Raw genomic sequence first — 22,637 nt, 5'->3', positions numbered from 1 at the left:
AATCTTAGTTCTGGTTCTTACTACCTTATTCAAGTCTACCTCACTTAAATCCAATTCATTTACAAATCAAGATATCACCCTTCTGAGGTCATTTGTTGGATGAACAACAGGCTACCTTACCATTATTATCTTAGGTAAATCAAGTTCTCATCTACCTCTCACACAACTTTTCTTATCTGTCAAATAAGGGAATTGAACTAAAGGCATTTATAATGCCTTATGTCCCATGGAGCAGCCTGGTGAATCCAGTGGATGTCTTCTCAGGAAAATGTTTTCAAATAAAATACAGAAGATTACAAAGGAAATCAACCATATTGAAACATAATTATCAAAATATTAATAAGACAAGATTATAAAGCCCAGGTTAAGAAGCCCTGAACTAAATATTGCTAAAGTCCCTTTTAGTTTTAAATCAAAAACAATAAGCATTCAGTGTATTGGTGTCTGAACTGTGAATGTGGGGGGATGCCTTGTTATTCTTAATAACCTAGAATGACATCATGGAAGATGTGAGTCCTGAGCAGGCTTTAAATTGGCCTTCAGTTCAAATTTAATTTGCATGCATATATTTACAATCTTCACCCCCAATCTTTCACTAGACAGTATACAGTGGGTTCTCAGTAAATATTTGTTGAAGAAATAATAAAAGTTGTGAACTGCTACCCTAGATAATAGAATCGAGGCCATTCATTGATAATGAAGGCCATTAATTAAATTCCATTTAATTAAATTCAACAAGCATCAAGTAAGTACCTGTTACTACTACTTGCAGAAATTCATACTAGTTGTGGGAAGTGGCGTGTAGGAATGATGAGGGAGAGACATACAGGAAATAAAACTTTTTTCTTTGCTACCAGGAATTTATAAATGAACCAACTATAAAATATATTAAAATATATTAAAGTGAGTTAATCCAACAAGTACCTATATAAGATACCTATTATGTGTTGGTCACTGTACTAAGTATTGAAAACTCAAAGAAGGGAAAGAAGAAGCACTTGTTAAGCACTTACTATAAAGTGCTTTATAAATATTGTCCCATTTGATTCTCACAAAAACCAAGGGAGATAAGTGCTACAGTCAAAGAAACTGAGGCAGACAGAGGTTATTGGCCAGAGCTACAAAGCTAGCAAATGTCTGGCTTTGAATTTGGAAGACTCAGGTCTTCCTGATTCCAAGTCCAGAGCTCAATCTACTGTGCCACTTAGATGCAAAAGAAAGCCCTTCTTCTCAGACAGCTCTCACAATCTAATGAGCTAAAGACATTTTTGTAAAAGATTCAAAAAGAGAAGTCTGAAAGTTGTGGAAGGAAAAAAAGATTTCAAGAAAGAGAGAAATCAGAGAAGGCTTCTTGGAGGAGGAACATTTAATGAAGTTGTTAAAAATGGCAAAAAATTCAATAGACTCAGTAGTCCTTTGGAAATAGAATGGGAGGGAAAAGAAAGAAGAAAATACTTGGGTCAAATTTGTACTCTCTTGACTCCTACTCCCACAAAAATAAAAAGCAAGAACACACTAGCAAACAGAAAACGGAAAATAAAATAGGCAGTTGTCAATTGTAAGCCAAGCCAAAGATGTCTTATTTTGAAAGTTTTGATCATAAAAGGGAGGAAGAAACTGAAGACTTCTAGAAAGCTTGTTAGAGAGGCAGATAGAATCTGAAAGGAGAACAAGCTGAAAGGAAAGATTATTTTTCTCCCAACAAGTTTCAGGAAATTCTGAGAGTCTTAGCGCCATGTATCTATGGCCCTGCTGTGCCTCAGTTTCCCTGAATTGTTGTGCCTCAGTTTCCCTGAGTTATTGTGTTATGCCCTGAGTGGAATTGTTGTGGCCACGCCCCTTCCTTGCCCCATTGGGGCTGAGAGAATTGGGGCCTCGAAGCTCTGGCCACTCTCACATTCCAGTGAGAGTCACAAAACTCCTGGTGGCCTATCTCAAATGCCTGGATATTACTATCTCCTGCCCTAGACTCGCTGTCTCCTACCAGTGCCCTTCTTAACTTGACCTACATCCTGTGAAGGATAAATTATGATCCTTTCCTGGAATTCTGGCTTGTCCACTCACCCAGTGTTCTGCCCCCTTGCCTTTGTTTCCTTGATAGCTGGAGCCCTATAAAAGTCTCTGGAATTAATTGCTTGCTGCTGAATGCTTTGAGACAAGAGCCCCATTCAGCCAGTTTGTCTTGGCTAGCCCAAATTATCCACTAATAAAATATTAAAAACTAATCTCTGTATTGCCTCAGTTTCTCCAGCATTACAAGCCAAGGAAATTTCCTTTGAGTGGACCTCAAATTTGTGAAGGCAAAATATTAAGCAACTGGCCATATCTCAAATGTTTTGCCCAATGTGAATGCACTCATTGAAAAAGAACTAAGTCACTCCATCATCCCCAGTTTAGAAAGTGGAAGATAGACCACACGGTAGAATATAATAGATGTATATGCACATATAAAGTTTATCATTCTAGTGTTTTACTGTGTATGAGTGAGTGACTATAGGGGTCTGAACAACCTGAAGTAGTGTTGTGAGGAAAGAGGGAATGGAGAGATGACTGTCAATTAATATTTACGGATTATTCATGGTGAGCACTCTGCTGTAAGAGGAACTTTATGTATTTGCTTGATAATCCCTCTCCTACTGGGGGAAAGCTAATCTTCTCTTTGTGGCTTAGCATTTATGTATGGAGGGCTTTTAAATTCAGTAAGGGCTTTATTATCTCATTTGTGAGTTATTTCTTGTAGGCATATTGAAGAAAGCAATATTGGAGTCTTTCAAGAACCCCTCCCAACAGCTAAGAAACAGTGTGGACTAATCGAAAGAATATTGACTTTGGGGGATAAATGGGCCCAAATTCAAATCATGGCTCTGCTATTCTCTTACCTATATGAATTTAAGCAAGTCAGTTCGCTATTAGGGACTTAGTTTCTGATTCTGTATGTTACATATGTAATCAAAAGAGCACAATTAGATTTTCCTTTCCTAGGTTAAATTGAGAATGTATAGATTTTTCTTACCTACTTCTAATTCAATCATGTAAGAAATTTTATGAGCCCACTTCCAGCTATGAGTTGCCACAGGTTAGTACTATATAATGATGAAAAGTATTCTAATTAAGTATGGAGTCAGAAGAACCAATGATTCAGCAGATGTTGAGACAGGATTGAGTTTGCATAGAAAAAGTATAGTCTAGTTACCTCAGTTGTTTTGTTTTTGTTTCCAGCTTGGCGTGATGCTTTAAGATGCCATGTAAGGAAAGAAATAATTGATTGTAGTCCTCTACTCAATTGCCATTTGTATATGAGCACATAGAACCTTTGTGTGTGAGAGGGGATGGGTGGAAGAGGGGGTGAGTTTCTTCTTCCCTGATTTACAGAAAATTATTATTCTGATATCTAATATGGAAGCACCCAGAAATTAATGAGTTCTTGAGATCCAGAGGTTCCACCAGAGATTCACTAATGACCAGATTCAGGATGACCAAAGTTCATAGCCATGGCTACTGAAGACAGGAAGTGCAATAAATTAATTTGAATAGTTATTGGAGAATGATGGTGGTTTTAGAGATCTGGATCTCTCATAAGGGAGAGATTTGATAGCTTTTACTCATAGAAAAATATCAGTCTTCAGACTCCATCTGCCTAAAGGGAAATTCATGAGGACTCCATGAAGGGAGAAAAGTACTTGCAGGGTGAGAGGTTGTGAGGTCTTCCTTTGCCATAGGTGTTCTCTAAGCTAATGGAGCTTAATTATTGATTGATAATAGATAGCACACTGATGGGGGCTCAGGAGTGACATTACAGTGGAGTAAGTCTGGCAATGCTTGTTACTTTCCTGTGATAACTGATATACACAAAATGCTTTTCTGGAGTTCCTGGATTTGAAAAATGCTTGTATATTAGTTTGGGAGTTATGTGAGTCTAAAAGGATCTCTATTCATGCCTCTTTTACTCTAAATTTGTAGTCTTATGATTCTAAAGATTTAGGTTAAAAACTCAGACTTCCCTTAAATATTGGTATGACCTTGAGAAAGAATTGTATAGAGTAAAATTATGCTGATATATTCTACTGAAACACAGAATGAAACAAAAAAAGCAAAATTTCCCTGTGAACAGAAGCACCATGGGCCATCTGAGTCTAATTGGATAAATCCCTGTACATCCCTACTTGAATAATCACAGGCACAGTTCCTATTTAGCCATTTTTATAATTTTTTTTTTGCTTCTATAGCACCAAATAGTTCATGTAGCCCTATTCTCACAACAACCCTAAGGATAATAGAATTATTATTCATTTTTACAGATGAAGAAATTGATCCTCAGAGATTTGTCTGAGATCATACTGCTGCTTAATCTTTGAAATCATTACAGCTCAAAGAGATATCAGAGGCCATCTGGTACAATCTCATTATTTTATCAAAGAGGAAAATGAGATCTTGGCCAAAGTCTCATAATCTGCAAGTGATGGTCAAGATTTGAACCCACATCCTTTGATTCTCAGGACCAATGATATGTCTTCCACCGGATCTTGTATTGCTCATGTCTCCCAATTCATTGCTCATTACACTGAATTACATTGTCTTAGTCTGTATACCCGTGAAGACTAGAGGAGCCCCACCAGTACTTCTAGTAGGTATGCTATCAAGCCTGGTCTAAGGAGAACTTTGAAGAACTAAGAGACTAAGCTAAAACAGTGAAGGTTGGTGGGCTGAATTTGCCTTAATGAGATGTGGGGAAATGCTTATTTTTTATTTAAAAGTATAAGATTACAGAGAAGCTCATGTGACTTCAAACATTTCTCTAAGACCCAGTGCCAAAGTTGTTTGTTTCTTTGTTTTATGACTATCTTAAGGAGTTATCAAAGCCCACCTGTAAATTCTTCATTTAGGACCAAACTACTAGAATTTTATTAGTCTCTCTGTTCTTCAAGTGATCTACTTAGATTTTTTTTTTACTACATTCATAACAGCAATATCTACAAATCAGCAATAAGTCCTCATTGGAGAAATTTTTTTGAATCCTTCAAAGGAGAGAATAAACAAACTTACCTTAATGCATAAAGCTTGATGCTTATTATAAAGTTGTCATTATTTTGGTCATTTGGATTTTTCTTGACAAAAATACTAGAGTGTTTTTCAATTTTCTTCTCCAGATCTTTACAGATGAGGAAACTGAGGCAAATAGAATTAAGTGACTTGCCCAGGGTCACACTGCTAGGAAACATCTAAGGTCAGATTTGAATTCATATCTTCATGACTCCAGAACCATCATTCCTTACCTTATAACACAAAGCTTGTTACAAATGAAGAAATTGAAATCTTGTGAGAGAAAAAAAAAAAGTTACTTGTCTAATTTCCATATACAAAGTCACATTAACCTACAGGAGGTCAATTATTTAACCATGTTCATTGTTCTGTCTGCTGCCATTCATGTAGTTATGTATTCAACTGCTTCTGGAAATCCTTATAACAAGGAAAGGCGAGATGAGGGAAGAGTTCTCCACTCCAGAGTATCAGCAAGTATTCTGTGACTTTATTATAAAGAGAAAAAATAATAACCCTCTGGCTACTCAAAAAGCACTATAGGTAGCCAAAACAATATGTATCCCTGGTTGTGTTCCAGTAAAGGGGATACAATGCTACAAACCTTCTGGTGGAGACAGATTCCTTAGTTCTTTTTCTCCGTATCGGGGTGAACTTCATGTAGTCTGTGAAGATATGGCTCTGTTTTTACTGGAGTCTATGTTATGTTTTATTCTCTCCAGTGCTTAGATGAATAAGTATTGGAGTTGGGGTGGACTTGATTATAACCTTATGAATATCAAAAGGTGAGAAAAGTACCAGGGTTCCAGGAACTAGAGTTTATACCAGAGCTTTCTGGCAATGGAGCCAAGTGAAATATCAGCATAACCTATAGAATACAAGGCCAGAAATGAATTGATCCCAAGTACCCATATCCTGTGGCATGTACCAGATCACTAAGTGAAATCAATGGGTCAAAAGTGTTATAGCAACAACTATGAATTTCAGCCCACTTTTTACAGGAATGAAAGTGATGGAGCTGAAACTACTCTCAGAGCTGTGTTTTGTGCTCCTTATGTTGCTATATCTTTGTAGTAAGTATTTCTTTGTAAAAACTGATTGCTCATTGATTATATCAAGGGAAGAAAGAGAATAAGCATTTATTTAGCATCTACTGTGTTGCAAAAATTATGCTAAATGCCTTGCAAATTTGAATTTCACTACAAACTTAGAAAATGGGTTCTATTATTATCCACATTTTACTGTTGAAAAAATTGAGAGCGGGCAGATATCAAGTGATTTTCTTAGTCACACAGCTGGTACATGTCTCAGGTAGCACAATGGATAGAGAATTAGGCCTGGAGCTAGGAAGAGCTGAGTTCAAATATAGCTTCAGACATTTACTTCCTGTGTGATCCTAGGCAAGTCACTTTAATCTTTTTGCCTATCTCTATTTCCTCATCTGTAAAGTGAGCTGGAAAAGGAAATAGCAATCTCTTTGCCAAGAAAACCCCAAATGGGATCACAGAAAGTCAGATGTGACTGAAAAATGACTGAACATCAACTTCCTGATTCTAAGTCCAATACTTTTACACAACACACTATCCAGATGCCTAAAGTGCCTACTCTCTAGTTGTCCCATCCATCATCTTAGTAACCTTCACAGACAAAATTTCTCTTCCCTGGCCCCCACATCTCTATGCAGGTTGTCTTCCCCGTTAAAATAAAAGCCCCTTGAGGGCAGTGACTGTATGAACTTTTGTATTTGTATTTAGAATAGAATTTGTCACATAATAAATACTTAGCATATGATTTTTCATTCATTTTCATTCACTTAATAAAAACTTGCATGATTGATAATAGGCATTTTGCCTTTGACTTTCATGGTTTATATGCCTGCTAGAGACCAAAAGTTGTGGGTAGTTTTGTCACTTTTCCTCAATAATGCCAAATTCAAATCCAAAAGTTTTAGAATATTTCTTATGCATCAATAACCAATTAATGTGCCCTCTTCTTACAGCCATCCAAAAAGTAACTATTCCCTGATTTTTATCATCTTTGCCAGTTTGTCTGGCAGATTGAGATATGTTTTGGTATTCTTTTTTCCTACTATTTGTGACTTGAAGCTTCTTCAAGCTATAGTATACAATTCTTTTTTTCTGAAAAACCATTAATTCACATGCTTGGATGGCTTTTCTCTGGGGGAATGGTTCTTGCTGTGACAATATATATTTGTATCAATTCCCTTTATGTTTTGAAAATCTAGTTTTTAGTGATGAAATTTGATGCAAATATTTCCTCACTCTACTATTTCTCTTCTAATTCTATCTTCATTGATTTTATTGGAGCAAAAGCTTTTTAAATTTTATGTGGTCAGAATTGTCTGTATTATCTTTTATGATCTCATCAACTTCTTGTTTGATTAACAATTCTCCTCCTAACCATAGTTATTAAAGCTATATGGTTTTCTTCTCTTCTATTTTTGCATGTATGTCGTATGACCTTTACATTCATTCAGGACATTTATTCATTTTGAGTTTATTATAATATATATTATAAGATTTTCGACTAGCAATGTCTATATTGTCTTTTCCATCTCTAAAATTTTGATCATCTGAATCAGTCTTATCCCCTCTCTCTCCTTCTTCATCCAGTATGGCAAGGGTTGTCAAGTCTTGTTGATCCTACCTTCACAATATGTCTCCTGTTTGTCGCCTTCTCTCCAATTACAAGGCAACCAGCCTAATTCAACCCCATCAAATCTTACCCAGGCTCCTGCAATTACCTTTTAATTGATCTTGCTGACTCCATTCTCTCCTGTTTCTAATTCTTCCTCCATTCAGTTCCAAATTAATATTCCTGAGTTGTGGCTTTGATAATGATAGGCCCCTGAGAATATAGAACGTCTCCCTCTTTTTTCTAAAATAAAATACAGACCTCTCAACAAAATCTAGCATGCTAATACCTTCATAATTTAGATCTCGCATACTTTTCTTTTTTAAAAATTATCAATTGCCTCTTGTTCTAATGTTATTTCTCTAAATGTCCCCTTCCTTTTCCCACCCTTCCCACTTGGAAGAAATTGAACCCTCTCTCACAAAAAAGAAAAATATTTATCACAGTAAGTATGCCTGCTCTGTAATTTTTAAAATACCTTGCTTATTATATACTTGTGATGTCAAACTCAAATAGAAACAGGGTTACTAAACCATATTATAAGGTTCCTTACAGATTATATATTGACTTAAAAATATATTAACATCTCTGTTCTATTGAATTTTTATTTTCTTAAATATTTCACAACTACATTTTAATACAGTAAGGGCAGCAATGCTTATCCCTGACACTTTTATCATGTCATTTCCACCTCCAATCCAACAATGTAAACTCCTTTATGTTATAAGGATTATTCATGTTTTTTTTCTGTATTTCCAAGACTTAACATATTGCCTTTCAAATAGTAGGTCCTCCTTTTTGTCACAGTGGTTATTGATGAACTGAATTGGATTGGATTGAAATTAAATTCAACAAATATTTGTTAAAGTCCTTCTGTGCACATGAAATGTGGCTTGTGCCCTATTGATGAAGTCATCAATAATCTCAGAGATTTAAACATCAGACACGAGGTGAATGGTAGTGCTACAGATCAATGTATTAACCTCAGAAAGAGGAACAGATTTAGGACAAAAGAAAGGAAGCTCAGTTTTGTACCTGATGCATTTGAAACGATATTGGAATATGCAGGTAGGAATATTCTGGAAACAGGTGAAGATTAATATCTAGTTCCCTTAGGACATTTTTGGGCTAGAGATATAAATTCAAAACTTATCTTTATTGAGGAGGGATAATTGTTGAAGCTAGAAATGAATGATCTTGCTCAAGGAAAGAGAATTGAGAAAAATGAGATCAGGACCTAGGACAGAGCTTTAGAGAGCATGAGCAATAAGGTCTTGAGAAGAAGAAAAAAAAAAAAAAAAGACTGAGGAAGGAACCAGTTTAACTCATTCCTTTGACTCATTTCAAGATACAAAGCACTTTTGTCACCTTACAAGATAAATAGTACAAATATAATTTTATGCTCTTAATAGAAGAAATCAAGATTCAGACAGGAATTAAAGAACTTACCTAAAGTGAAAGAACTAGCAATGGACAGAAACCAAACTGGAACCATAATCTAATCTAATCTATTGACCATATCACTACTATACACACCTTGCTGATGGGATTGTGGCAAACCTCATCAGGAGGTAGGGCATGGCAGGGGGAGGTGTCCCTCAGTGTAAGCAATTAGTGACATCAGTGTTTTGTGTAACCACTCCAGCTTAGTTTTCTGGAACCTCCTTAAGGCAAACAGCCCTTCTGCCCTTTGAAGACATAAATCACACTAATGGTTTTTTCAATACCATCCTCCTTGCCAGGAATGACAATGTTTACCTTGTTCCTGGCTCGTGATGCATTTTAATATTTCAAGATGTGTTAAGTATATACATTTGTGAGCTGTGGTCAAGTGTGGTTTGAGTTTGGGGTCACCCTTCAAAAATGAAATAAGGAAGGGAATATTTTTAGATTTGAAGTAAACTTGATATTAGCCATAAGTGCAGGTAAATGTGTAATTCTATTACCAACTGGCCACAGTATTTTTCCCTATAACATTGAGAGCTGGAAGGCAATTTAGAAACCATCAGATTGAATATTCTCATTTTATAGATAAGGAAACTAAATCTTAAAGAGAGGGAAGTTATTCTCTTGAGATCATACAAGCATTAAGTGAAAGAACTAGGATTTGAATGTTGGTTTTCTTACTCCAAAGTCAAAGGTGATTCCTGGAAACAAATAATAATAATAATAACAATAAGTTTTTGATTTCAAATAAGATTTTGAAAATACAAATCAATGCTTGCAACTCCAAGATGGGCCAATGCTGAACTTCTGTGAAGTCAGTGGAATTGAGGGTTTGATTTGGAGGACAATGCAAAATTATACTTACTATTATATTATTGAATAATAAGGGAAGCAAGGAGAGGTAGGTTGAGTCTATGGCATATCAAGGGCAGGAGGGGACTGATAGGATCGTAGAGACAACCTCAGAGTCCTCAAGTCCAACATCCTCATAATTCTGATAAAAAAAAAAAAAACTAAACTCTACAATAGAGATAGGAACTTGCTAAAGTGATGAGTACAGAAACAGAATTCAAACTCATCTTTTATCAAAATTCACCCTTTTTACCACACCATTATGACATCCCTTGAACATCTAGGCTTATGCTATTCTCCCTTCTCTGCTTCCCAGATTCAGCACTTAGTAACTGGGTGACCTAGAGATAGTCATAAACATCTCTGATCTTGGGTTCTTATTTCTGCAAAATGTAAACAATTATCTCCACAATGGATTCCTCGAAGGGTTGTTTGCCTTTTGCAAATCTTAAAGTCTCATAGGCAAAAGGGTGAGCACTTCTAACATATCAATGTAAACTATATAGATATATCATGTCTCTCTGTGTCACTGTCTCTGTCTTTTTCTGTTTCTTTTCCTCCTTGCTTTCCTTCCTTCTCCTCCTCCTCCCACTTTCTTCTTCTTCTTCTTCTTCTTTTTCTTCTTCTTCTTCTTCTTCTTTTTCTTTCTTTTTTTCTTCTTCATTCTTCTAATTTTTATTCTTCTAATTCTTTTTCTTGTCTTCTTTTCTCTTTGTCTCTGTCTCTTTCTCTCTTTCTGTCTGTCTCTCTCCCCTTCCCCCCTACCTTTCTCCTCCTGAAATTAGACTAATTTCTGGGAGTCAGGAAATAGCAATCCTTTTCTGTGGCAAAAAGGAGTAGGTCTAACTGAAGATATAAGTTTTATAAACCAAAAAACTTGGGCAAGCTAATAATCTTGAATTCTCTGGAGTGGTTTTGTTCAAGAGGTTAAAGGGAGAAAGAAACCAGGAGTACTGAAATTTCCATAGATTTAGAATTGAATTAGGAAACAAAATACAAGGATTGTCAGGGAGATAATCATTTGTCTAACTCATTCTCTCTCTTTAAAGTTTCCATAGACTGCTGCATGTATTTCCCAGGCCCAAATGAAACTGAAATAATACTAAAAATAATAAGAATAACAATAAATTTTGCCTCTTTTTATATCTCCAGGCTTAACACAGTCCCTGGTACACATTAGAGTACATATTATTACATAATAAGTATGATTTATTGATTAATTAATAATAACAATAACATTTATATATCACTTTAGTATTTTAAGTACTTTATACATAATACATAAATATGATGTGTAATCAATATAATATAGAATTAAATGTATTGAATCAACATAATTAGGTATCACATATTAATATAATGACTCCTTTGATTCTCACAACAACTTTGGGAAATAGATGTTATTATTATCCTCATTTTACAAATGAGGAAACTGGGGGAGGAGGGGATTAAAAGACTTGCCCAGAGTTATACAACACAGATAATAAGACTTATCTGAGGTCAGATTTGAGTTCAGTTCTTCCTGACTCCAGTTCTAATACTCTAGCCATTTCATCTCCTAGATGCCTGATATATTGGTGTGATCACAGATTGGATCTGTGATTGCTCCTTCTGACTCCACCATCACAATTGAAACATTATGAATTTAGAAAGAAATAAGAAGTTTCTTCTTTCAATTATTAACATATATGTGTGTTTGTGTTTGCATACATATAACATGGGAATAAATATATCTCTACATACACACATATATAACATACATATATACATGCACATTTGTGCTATATATAGCCTACTTACATATACATGCACATAAATACACATGAATAATCATGCAAATATATGTACGTTTGTTATGTGTATGTGTGATACAGCTATATATTTCACTGTTCTTCTCCATATCTTCTCCCCTGCACTAACTCCAGCTATTTAAACATACAGTTTAAGATCTGGCTCAAATGTCATGACATTCCTAAGTCATTTCCTCCTACACCCTCAATCTGGAAGTGATCTTGTTTTCCTTCCAATTTACAACCTTTTGTACCTCTTTATGGAATGTATGAGATTCTACTTGACATTATATGTATGTGCATGTGGATGTGGATAGATAAGTTTTATCTCCCTATTACACTGAAACTTCTTAAGGGAGAAGATCGTTTTATTCAGCATTGTCTCACAAAAGTACCCAGACCATAGCCATGTTTTATGTATATTCTCAACAAACATTTAAAAATTAATAAATATGTTATTTTTAATGTAGGGGGCATAGGACATGGAACCATAGATGAGTACTGAAATTTGGATATGAGATTTGGACTGAGATAAAAGACATGACACCTGAGAGAGGGATTTTAACCACCTAGCTTCTTTTTTGTTCTCCCATCTTTCTCAAAGAGTTCAGAAATTGTCTTTCTCTTCTCCTCAACTCCTGTCCTTATTCCCCCTAATTCCAGGGGACTTCAACATTCATCTGGATACTCTGTTTAAACTTTGAATTCCTACGTGTCCTTAAATCCTCCATTCCACCTTTGATTTGCACAGAGAGAATGGTTATACTATAGTTTCATCATTACCCACAAGTGTTCTATTTCTTTACTCAAAGTAGCAAGCATTCTTCTAACAAACCATAATTTCCTATCCTCCCTCCTCTCTCCAGGTCTCACCCTTCTCACTCCATTCTTTGCCCTTATCTCCACTCTCACCATCCACCAATCAGTATTTTCCCAGTTCATTGCCTTCCCTCCTTTGCCAATGACCACATTATAGGCTCTATTTCACATTGTCATCATCTTGAACAATTCATTCCATTGTCCTATTTCTGCTCATCCTTTGCCAAATCCTCAAGACTGTATTATTCCCATTATCTACCTCTTCCACTCATTTTCCTCTTACTAAATAGAATTAGAGGAAGTCACATGACCCTCATGATCTGTATGTTCTCCAATTTTAACTATTTCTTACAACCTGGAAACATTCCTTTAATTCCTCCATTAATTGATTTACCTGGAGTGGAGGGGAGAATTATTTAAAACCTTCTCTTCCCTTTTCCAGTTCCCACAATGAATTGTCCTACATTGAGCAATCGAGTAACTGAAAACCTCGCCTTTTACTTTTACCAAAAAAAAATGGAAACCATTCATATGAACTCTCTCTTCTCCCCTTCCCTTCATTTCAAAATCTCTTCATATTATCCCTCGTTCTCTTCTCCTTTTCTCCATGCTCTCCTAATGAGGTCAGGTTTCTTCCCTTTTAGGTCCATCTCTCCAAATATTCCCTTAATCTCAACCTTTCCTGTCTTTTCAAGGAAAAAGAAACTTCAGGCACTCTCTCTAATCTTTATCATTTTCCCATCCCCTGGTTTTCCCCTTCTGCCTTCAAATATATTCAAGTATTTCTCATCTTTAAAATGCTTTCACTCAACCCTACCATTCCCTCGGCTTTATTCTTGGCTTAAAACATCCCAGAACATCTAATCATATGACTAACAAACCCTCTGAATTTTTCCAACAAAACTTAGCAATGTATAACTTTATAAATAGTTCAAGTCACTGCTTTCCAAGACCATGGAGAGACAATGTGTCATAGGGTTTCTGACCTTGCTCTATATAGAGTTATATCATCACAAGCAAGTTATTTCTCATTTTCCTAGCTATAACATGGGGGGTGCTAACACTTGCACAATCTACATTATAGTGTGGTAATGAGAAAAATGACTTGAAAACCATAAAACTCCATAGAAATTGGAGGTAGCAGCAGCAGCAGTAGTGGTAATAGGAGGAGAAGGAGCAAGAAGGCGAATAATAAGAGGAGGAGCAATAAAAGGTGGAGAAGTATTCTTTATTTAATATACACTGAGAGTATTTAAGCTACTAGAAAACAGTTAGTTATGACTTGTTCATCTATTGGAAACTGTATCTTTAAGAACAGAAACTTAAAAAACAGGAGCCAAGGAAAGAAAATGGTTATTCAAAATGCTTAAAAGCCTTCCTGAACTTCAAATAGGCTCTTCAGAACAATAATACTGATGATTTAAGGGAAAAATGAATCAAGACGGTATTGATTAAATGTTCCTTAAATTACATGTGGGTTTAAAAAATGCTTGGCAATATGCAAAACACGTCAGAGCCAAAGCATTTGAAAAATCTTCAGAGACATTCAAAGAATTCTGAATTCAGCCTCTACCACCTCAACTTGAGAGTGAGTTCAAGCAATACTGTGTCTAATATAACATTTTACAAATGAGGAAACTGAGGACCAGGAGTTTAACCAATTTGTCTGAGGTCATTCAGATAGCATATGTGTGACCTAGGATTTGAACTCTACTAATTACAAAACTTGTTTCCCAAGATCTTGAAGTAGAAATTAAGGCTTAAAAATGTTAAATGGCTTGCTCAAGTTCATAGAGCTAGTAAAAAAGACAGGGCTAGACTATGAAGGCAAGTCTTCTGAGAATAAGTAAAATACTTTTTCTATAACACTCACTCTATGTCCATAGAAAATCTATGTCTCAGTTTCCTTATCTGTAAAATAAAAGCATTTGAATTAAATGATGTCTATATTCTCTCTTAGATCTAAAATCTTTATGATGACCATAACGATCTGCTCCCTAGCTAATGCCCCATTTATCTCTTCACCTTCATCTATCCACTAATTTCCCATTACTTTCAAAAAGATTCCCTCCATTTTAGTCCAACAGTTTTCATAAATAAATCCCTAAGGATATGTTCCTCCTATTTTTTTTTCTTTAATTATGCTATTTTTTCACTGAAAGTTTACTTTCTTTCTAATCCTATCCATTCATCAAGGACCTACATAAATCCAGCCTCCTCAAAGGAATCTTCCCTGACTACTCTAGCTCTCAGCAATCTCCTCTGAAGTTGAATGATGGCCTCTGCTATAGCAATAATGGCTTATATTCAGCCAACAGAGCAGAAGTCAAGTCTTTAGGTTGCAGCAACTGAGACCTCTGGGTTATTCAACTCAGTATTGCTAGTCAGATTGTCAGCCAAGATCAAGGTGAGTGATAACCTTGGATTTCTGGAGTATTTTAAAGTTTAAAACACTCTCCTCAATTGTTGCCCTGTTGGTCACAATCAGCAGGAAGCTGGGGGTGGGGGTGGGGGGGGGGAAACTATGAAGCTAGGCCACTGCTGAGACCAAAGAATAAAAATCTAGAGACAAGTTAGGAGGATACATACCTTCTCCATGATGAGGTGTACAAGTATGACAGTAGCCTCCGCCTAGACTTATTAAGGGACTCCAACACATAAAGCAAACAGACAAACTCTTAAAGAAAGCAGAAGGTAATACATACAAATGATCTTTCCTGGGTCAGGTTTTTATTTTAATTTGAGTTCCATGAATTTTTTTTAAAATTACTACTTATATTTCAATATAATTGCTTTCCTTGAAAATCCTATTTTTTAATGCTTTCAAAAATACCATTGGATATAGGTGATATAGTGGATGGATTGTTGGTCTTAGAATCAGAAAGACTTATCTTCCAAAGTTTAAATCCAGCCTCAGACATTTACTAGTTGAGTGACCTTGGACTAATCATTTCACCCTATTTACCTCAGTTTCCATTTCTGTAAAATGAGCTGGAGAAGGAAATGACAAACCACTCTAGTATCTTTGCCAAGAAAACCTCAAATGGGGTCAGAAAGAATTGAACATGATGAAAAACAGTTCAGCAATAACAAAAATATTTTTCTGAAAAAAGATCTATAAACTTTACCAAAATTTATCAGTTAAAGAAGCTCTGCTTTCTGTAGAATAGGGAAGGAGTGGTATAGTAGGGGGAAAAACCTCTGCATTTGAGTTTGAAACCATCTTGGTACTGTCACTCAATCTTTCTGAGATTGTTTCTTTTCTATTAATGAGAATATTGAATTCTTTTATGTCTAAAATGTTTTATAATGCTAAATCACATTACTGGAAAAGATAGCATTAGAGTTGTACTTTTAATGAAAAGAAGAGTTCAAAATGGCAGCACCAGGGTTAGGAAGGGCGTTCTCAGAAAGGGCAGCAGAATAAGTTAAGATGGAGAGGCAAAATAGGGTTGGACAGGTTTGAAGAATGGAGAGTTGTCCATTATGACTGAATTGCAATTAGCAAGTAGCCAGACAGAGGAGGGCTCTTGCAGGTGGTGATTGTTAGCCAGCAACAGGACAAACTCAGATACAAAATATTAATGAGACCCAGCTGGGACATATTGAGCTTATAAAAGCCCAAATGTCCTATTGCAACATTCCTTCATAGAGTGCTAGTTACTAAATAGAGGGTTTTTGTTAATCGTAAAGCCATTTCTAGCATATTTTCCTATTCCAAATAATAAAAACTCTCATTGTGATTTAAAGAAGCTCTTCCTTCATAATAGTTCCAAAAGGGAAGCAAGGCAGACTAATTTCCCCATTACCCTGATGAGGAAATAAAGGTTCAAAGAATTTGTGACATTAGGTCACATAAAGCAAGGAGTCTCTTGAGACTGTCCCATTATTCTTCAAGTTCCCATATGATGCTTTATCGTGGTGCAAAGAAATGTTCTACCAAACTAGAAAGATTTCAACAACAGACCTGGGAAGGACTACATAACTGTAATCTAAGGAGCATAATAGCTTTGTGTGAAGGGCTCCAAGTCTAGAGCTTAGAGCAAGTAAGCTGTTAGACCTTAAGGGAACATCCTTGTTGGCCCACATCTTCTGCTCCAGTGATAAAAAGGAGCATCCTTTGAAGGTGACCAAGAAATGGATTTAATTTTTTTAACACAGAAAAAGGCCATCAATTATGGAATGGCTAAACAGATTCTACATGTAGACTATTACTATAATTTAAGAAATGAATATGAATACAGAGAAGCATGGGAAGACATTGCTTCACATGAAAATTTAAGTAGAAGCAGGAAAAGAAAGTATAACATGATTACCGTGATATAAATAAAAAATACCAATAACAAAGTAATTAGAACTGAGAAATTATAATAATCAAACAGGGTACCTAATAAGACAAATAAGAAACTGAGTTTGGAACATTGCATAAAAGGTCAGACATTTCCATATCTGTTAGTTTTGCTAAATCTATTTCTCCTTTTTTAGTCTTATTTTCTATAAGAGGTAGCTACTTGAGAAAGGAGAAGTAATGCATTTGGGAATGTAATTAATGCAAAAAGAAAGTCTAATCAAATATTACTTTTAAAGATAATGTAAAGAGGGGCAGCTAGATGATGCAGTGGACAGAGCACCAGCTCTGAAATCAGGAGGACTTGAATTCAAATCTGAATTCAGACACTTAACACTTCCTGGCTGTGTGACCCTGGGCAAATCACTTAACCCCAATTGCCTCAGCAAAAATAAATTTAAAATAATAAAAAATAATAATAATTTAAACATTGTAAACCATAACAGCACTATTGTTTTCAGAGTGACTTTGAGCATATAAATTATTTTGATAATTTGTAAATACTCAAATTACCTGTAAAGGACAGTCAAAGAAAAATGCTATCTTCATCCAGAGAAAGAACTGATAAATAGAAGTATGTATAGAATAATTTAACATATATATATATATATATATATGTATATATATACACACATATATATGTATGTATGTATACCTTTTTGTGTCTAATGGTAGCTAGCTGAGGAGGAAGGGGGGAAGAAAAATAAATTTAAATGACAATTTGGTTTGGATATTTAAAAGGAATAGCAAGTTATACAGTGCTGATTTGCAGTTTCATAGTCAATCATCTTTTTTATTGTTCTATGTTATGTAAATGCTTGTTTTTTCCCCATAAATTAAAGATAAAATTTAGAAAATATTTACTTAGGTAGGCATGCTTACCGAGAGCTACATTGGTTGATGGGATGTCCAGACAGAAAAAAATCACTGATCTTTGAAGTGCTGAATAAAGATAATGATAATAATAATGGTCTATTATTATTATTATTATTATTATTATTATTATTATTGCTGGCATTTCTATTGATCACAAACTGTAAAATATGTAGAGTTTCAAAGTGTTTTCCTCATGAGAATCCTATAAAGTGAATAGATTCCCAGTTATTAGTGATTTGTTAATGCAAGCCCTGCAACTCCATTTTATAGATGAGGAAATCAAGTGTAGAAAAGAAATATATACATTAAAAATAAGTATTTATGTGAACATGTACATATGCAGGTTATCTATGTATAATATATATATATATATATGTTTATGCTTTGCAATTATTGGAAATTAAGTACTATTTATTCTGCAAAGAATTATTAGGGTACCTTAAAACAAGTTTCATTATTTTGAAATTTAAAATACTGTTCTCTAAAATGTGTGCAATATTTTGTTTCCTGTAACTGGGGACAAATTATTATAAAGGGGTGAAAGGGTGAAAAATGTGCACCTCTTAGGCCAGATAAGCTTGAAGTAATCATCTTGACAGCTGTGCTCTTAATGAGACAGAGAATCATGATAAGTCTGAGAGGATGAAATATGAGCTTTCTACTGAGAATTACTAACCCTAATCTTTGACTGTGTCAAAGGTATGTTCAGTGAATAGTCCCCAGAATACTTTTTTTTATTTAAAGCTCAATGAAATTATTGAATTTATGATAATCTTGAAGGCCTGGACCAGCAGCCACCAATCTCAGAAGAGTGAAATGGGGAAGGGATCTCGGGGACCATATGAAATGAATAGAAATTACAATATATCCAACAAGTGGTCATCCAGAATTTTCTTGAAGACAATGTCTTTTCAAAAGACTAATCCAGAATACATCACAAATATTGGATACAGGCTGTTGAAGTTGTTAAGAAATAACATGTACATTCAACAAATCATTGTCATCATTAGATCCTATGACTGCTCAGCCAATATTTGGTTGAGGGGTTACTGTGGGCAGAGCATTGCGCTAGACTCAAAGAGAAATATAAAGATTATAGGAAGCAAGAGCTCTTCCTGTGGAATATTTGCACTCTGATGATTGATGGAGCCCAGACTCTATTAAGCACTCAAAACTATTTAGCTTTCTTTGGTTTAATGCATCCTAAATGTATCCAAGGACAGTGAGGGCGTGTGGTAGATAGAGTGCTAGGTCTGGAGTCAGAAAAACTCATCTTTCTGAATTCAAATTTAGTCTCAGACACTTCCTAGCTGTGTGACCCTGGGCAAGTCACTTAATTTTGTTTGCCTCAGTTTCTTCATATGTAAAATAAGTTGGAAAAGGAATGGCAAACTGTTCCAGTGTTTCTGCCCAAAAAGACCTCACATGACTCAAGAATACTGAACATGATTAAAACTACTAAACAGCAACAACAAGTGTATGAGATAGAAGCAAATAAAGCATTACATAAGTTTGGAAGAAGGAAAGACCATAAAATAAATAGACAACAGTCAAAAGACAAAAGGAAGGAATAATATAAGGCTTGAAGGGAATGACATTTAAGCTAGAATTTAAGGGCTATCAAATTGTGCATATCCTTTGATTCAGCATCGTCACTACTGGGTCTGTATCCTAAAGAGATGATAAAAAAAAGGAATGGAACCACATGTGCAAAAATGCTTGTGGCAGCCCTTTTGTAGTGGGAAAAGACTGGAAATGGGATGCCCATCAGTTGGGGAATGGCAGAATAAGTTATGGTATACAAATGTAATGGAATATTATTGTTCTATATGAAATGATGAGCAGGATGATTCCAGATAAGCCTGAAAAGATTCACATGAACCTGATGTTAAGTGAAGTGAGCAGAACTAGGAGAATACTGTTCATAATAATAATAACAAGATTGCATGGTGATGAGCTGTGATGGGCATGGCTCTTTTCAGCAATACACTGATTCAGAACAATTCCAATAGACATGGGAAAGAAAATACCATCCTCATCTAGAGAAATAACTATGAAGACTGAATGCAAATCAGAGAATACTATTTTCACCTTTTTTCTTTGTTTTTCCTTTCTCATGCTTTTCCTTTTTGTTCTGATTTTTCTTTCACAACTTCACAAATATGGAAATAGATTTAAAATGATTGCATATATATAATCTATATCATATTGTTTGCTATGTTGGAAAGGGAGGAGATAAGAGGAGGGAGAAAAAAATTGGAACTCAAAATCTTACAAAAAATGAATATCAGAAACTATTTTACATGTAGTTGAAAAAGATAAAATGCTGTTAGAATTTTTAAAAATAAATAAAAGAAAAAATAATTTTAATATTGGAAATCACTTACCTAGCACCTTAAGGTTTACAAGGTGTTACTTTACAAGTGTTATTTCATTTGATCCTAACAATTACTCTGAAAGGTACATGCTGTTATTTTTTTTCCATTTTAAAGATAAGGAAACTGATGCTTAGGGTCAGTCAACTAATATTTATTAAGATGCTACTATGTGCCATGTGCCAAGAGGTTAAAATACTTTCCAGAGTCACTCAATTAGGTATCCAAAGCAAGGTTTGAACACAAGTTCTTCTGACTCTCAGGAGAATACTGTAGCTGGTAGGTCCTAGGATGTAGTCAGAAAATATTATAGATATTATAGATTTATAATATTTGATACATGGAATGAACTTTAGTGATCCTTGAGTCAGACTCTTTCACTGTGCAGACGTGAAAACTGAGACCAGAAAGACCCAAGTCCACACAGATAGTGAGTCGATGAGCTTTGATTTGGATCCATGTTTTTCCCCCTTCTCCCACTCCCGGCACGTCCTCTGAGTGAGGTACAAGAAACATCCTTGACTCAGTGATGATGGTTTCTGAAGCACAATTAAAGACCTTCTGTTTGGCTCCCAATAAAGTCAGAGAAAATGCATTCTGCTTTGGGAGCTGAGCTCCTCTCTGCTGCTTCCTTTCTTAATTAGTATTAATCATATTTGCGGGAAAGCTCGAGCTGGCTTTCAAGAGTCCATCTGTTCTTACCGGGAGTTCTGTACCTGAAGAGCTGCCTCTGGTCACAGGCCCATCTCTGCCTCTGACTTCAGTGAGAACCCTGCTAAGAAAAAGAAAGGGCATGGGGGCCTGAAGTTATGGAAGCCACCTGGCAAGGGTGGTGGGAGCTGGCTGCTATTGAAAGCATGCCGTCACAAATGGGCGATTATGACTTCAGGTGCAGAATAAGCAGCCAGCTCAGATAAAACTCCTAAAGAACAGCAATCTGCTTTTCATCCTAATGTTCTTAAATACAAGCGGCTCTCACCCCGTTTCTCAATCTGTTTGTCTCTGTCTACCACCTATCTCTCTGTCTCTTTGTATGTATTTCTGTCTGTCTCTGTTTCTTTCTCTCTATATCTATTTCTCTCATTCTCTTTCAATCTCTCAAGTCATCTTTCAAGACATCATCTTCATGATGTTATTGGTCTTCAAGTGACAGACAAACAACAACAACAATCTGTCCATGGAAAAAGCTCTTTATTCAGAATCAGAAAGACCTCATTTTCCTCACTTATAAAAAAGGGGGCAAGACTAGACCAAGAGTTTTTAATTGTTTTTAATATCATAGATTCCTTTGAAAGTCTGGTGGAATCTAGCAACCTCTTCTCAGAATAATGCAGAAGAAAACTCTAAATTTCATTTGGAAGTAATTTAATCAGTTTTTTTAAAAATCATGCATTTCTTATGTGCCAAATATTATTCTAAGAGCCGAAAATAGAGATGTTTTGTTTTTCCTATTCAAGTACATAGATTCTCTGAAAACTATCCAAAGATACCTGGGGTATCTGTGGGCCTTGGGTCCAGAGGTTTGTGAAAATCACTTCAAGGTAAATGGTAAAAAAGTTATTTATTGACTGGCTGACTCACTGATTAACTACCATGTATTGGACTTTGCTAATTGCTTTGGGGGTAGGAAAGGATGTAACAAAAAGGTTAAGGCACAGTACCTGCCTCCTCCCCTGAGAACTTAAAGTCTAGCTGGAAAAACAAGGAAGAAATACACAGAATCAGAATTGGAAGGGAATTTCATTTAGAATCCAAACAATCTAGGAGTTTTTAACATTTTTCTGTGTGTCACAGATCTCATTGGCAGTCTAGTGATGTGTCTAGACCCCTTTTGTTAATAATGCTTCAAAATGCATAAAATAACAAATCTAGGATTAGAAAGGAAACCAATTATATTGAAACATATTAATCAAAATGTTAAAAAAAAACCTATTTCACAAATTCCACATCAAGAAACCCTTAATTCAGTCATAGATTTTTACAGATAAGAAAAGTCCAGTCCAAAAAAGTATATTATTTAAGTCACAAACTAGTAAGTAGATGAATTGAGATTCATATCCAGCTGTCTGATTTTCATCAATTATGTAACAAAAAAAAATACAATTCCAAATTTTGAAGGATCTGTTTATTTCTCAGGCTGACTGGTCATTCCAGCAAAGTAAATATCAACCTTGCTACATCAAAGCAGATGGTTAGCATGAATTGTTATAACTGGGGAAAAAAATAATTTTCTGATGGGCAGGTCTCTTTGATAAGACTCCCTATACATAGCTAGGATGCTTCTCATAAGATAGATTACACATGGACCATTTCATGGGAGTCGTCCTTCTTGGCAAACCTACAGAATCAACTTAATATTTCTCCACTACAAACCAGAGTTCTGTATCCAAGCAGTATCCATGTACTTTTTTCAAGGAGGCCTCTCTCCCTAACCTGCCA

The 22,637-nt window shown here is 35.4% G+C and overlaps 1 long non-coding RNA gene across 2 annotated transcripts in view; it reads right to left on the bottom strand.

The window, feature by feature from the left end:
• Positions 1-21,019, bottom strand: part of LOC116421340 — an 89,077-nt gene extending 68,058 nt beyond the window's left edge. Inside the window, exons 1-2 of one of the 2 annotated variants that reach the window (XR_004231663.1) lie at positions 20,901-21,008; positions 17,830-17,889 (exon numbers count right to left, since the gene is read on the bottom strand). This is a non-coding gene — a long non-coding RNA (uncharacterized LOC116421340). Of the gene's footprint in view, positions 1-17,829; positions 17,890-20,900 lie in introns of both variants that reach the window. The other variant, XR_004231662.1, reaches the window with a different exon arrangement.
• Positions 21,020-22,637: the final 1,618 nt, after the last annotated feature.

Source organism: Sarcophilus harrisii, chromosome 2 (genome assembly GCF_902635505.1).
Source record: "Sarcophilus harrisii chromosome 2, mSarHar1.11, whole genome shotgun sequence".
Taxonomy (NCBI): domain Eukaryota; kingdom Metazoa; phylum Chordata; class Mammalia; order Dasyuromorphia; family Dasyuridae; genus Sarcophilus; species Sarcophilus harrisii.
Note: the sequence above shows the minus strand (reverse complement) of the source record. Positions and strands in the feature narration are given on the sequence as shown.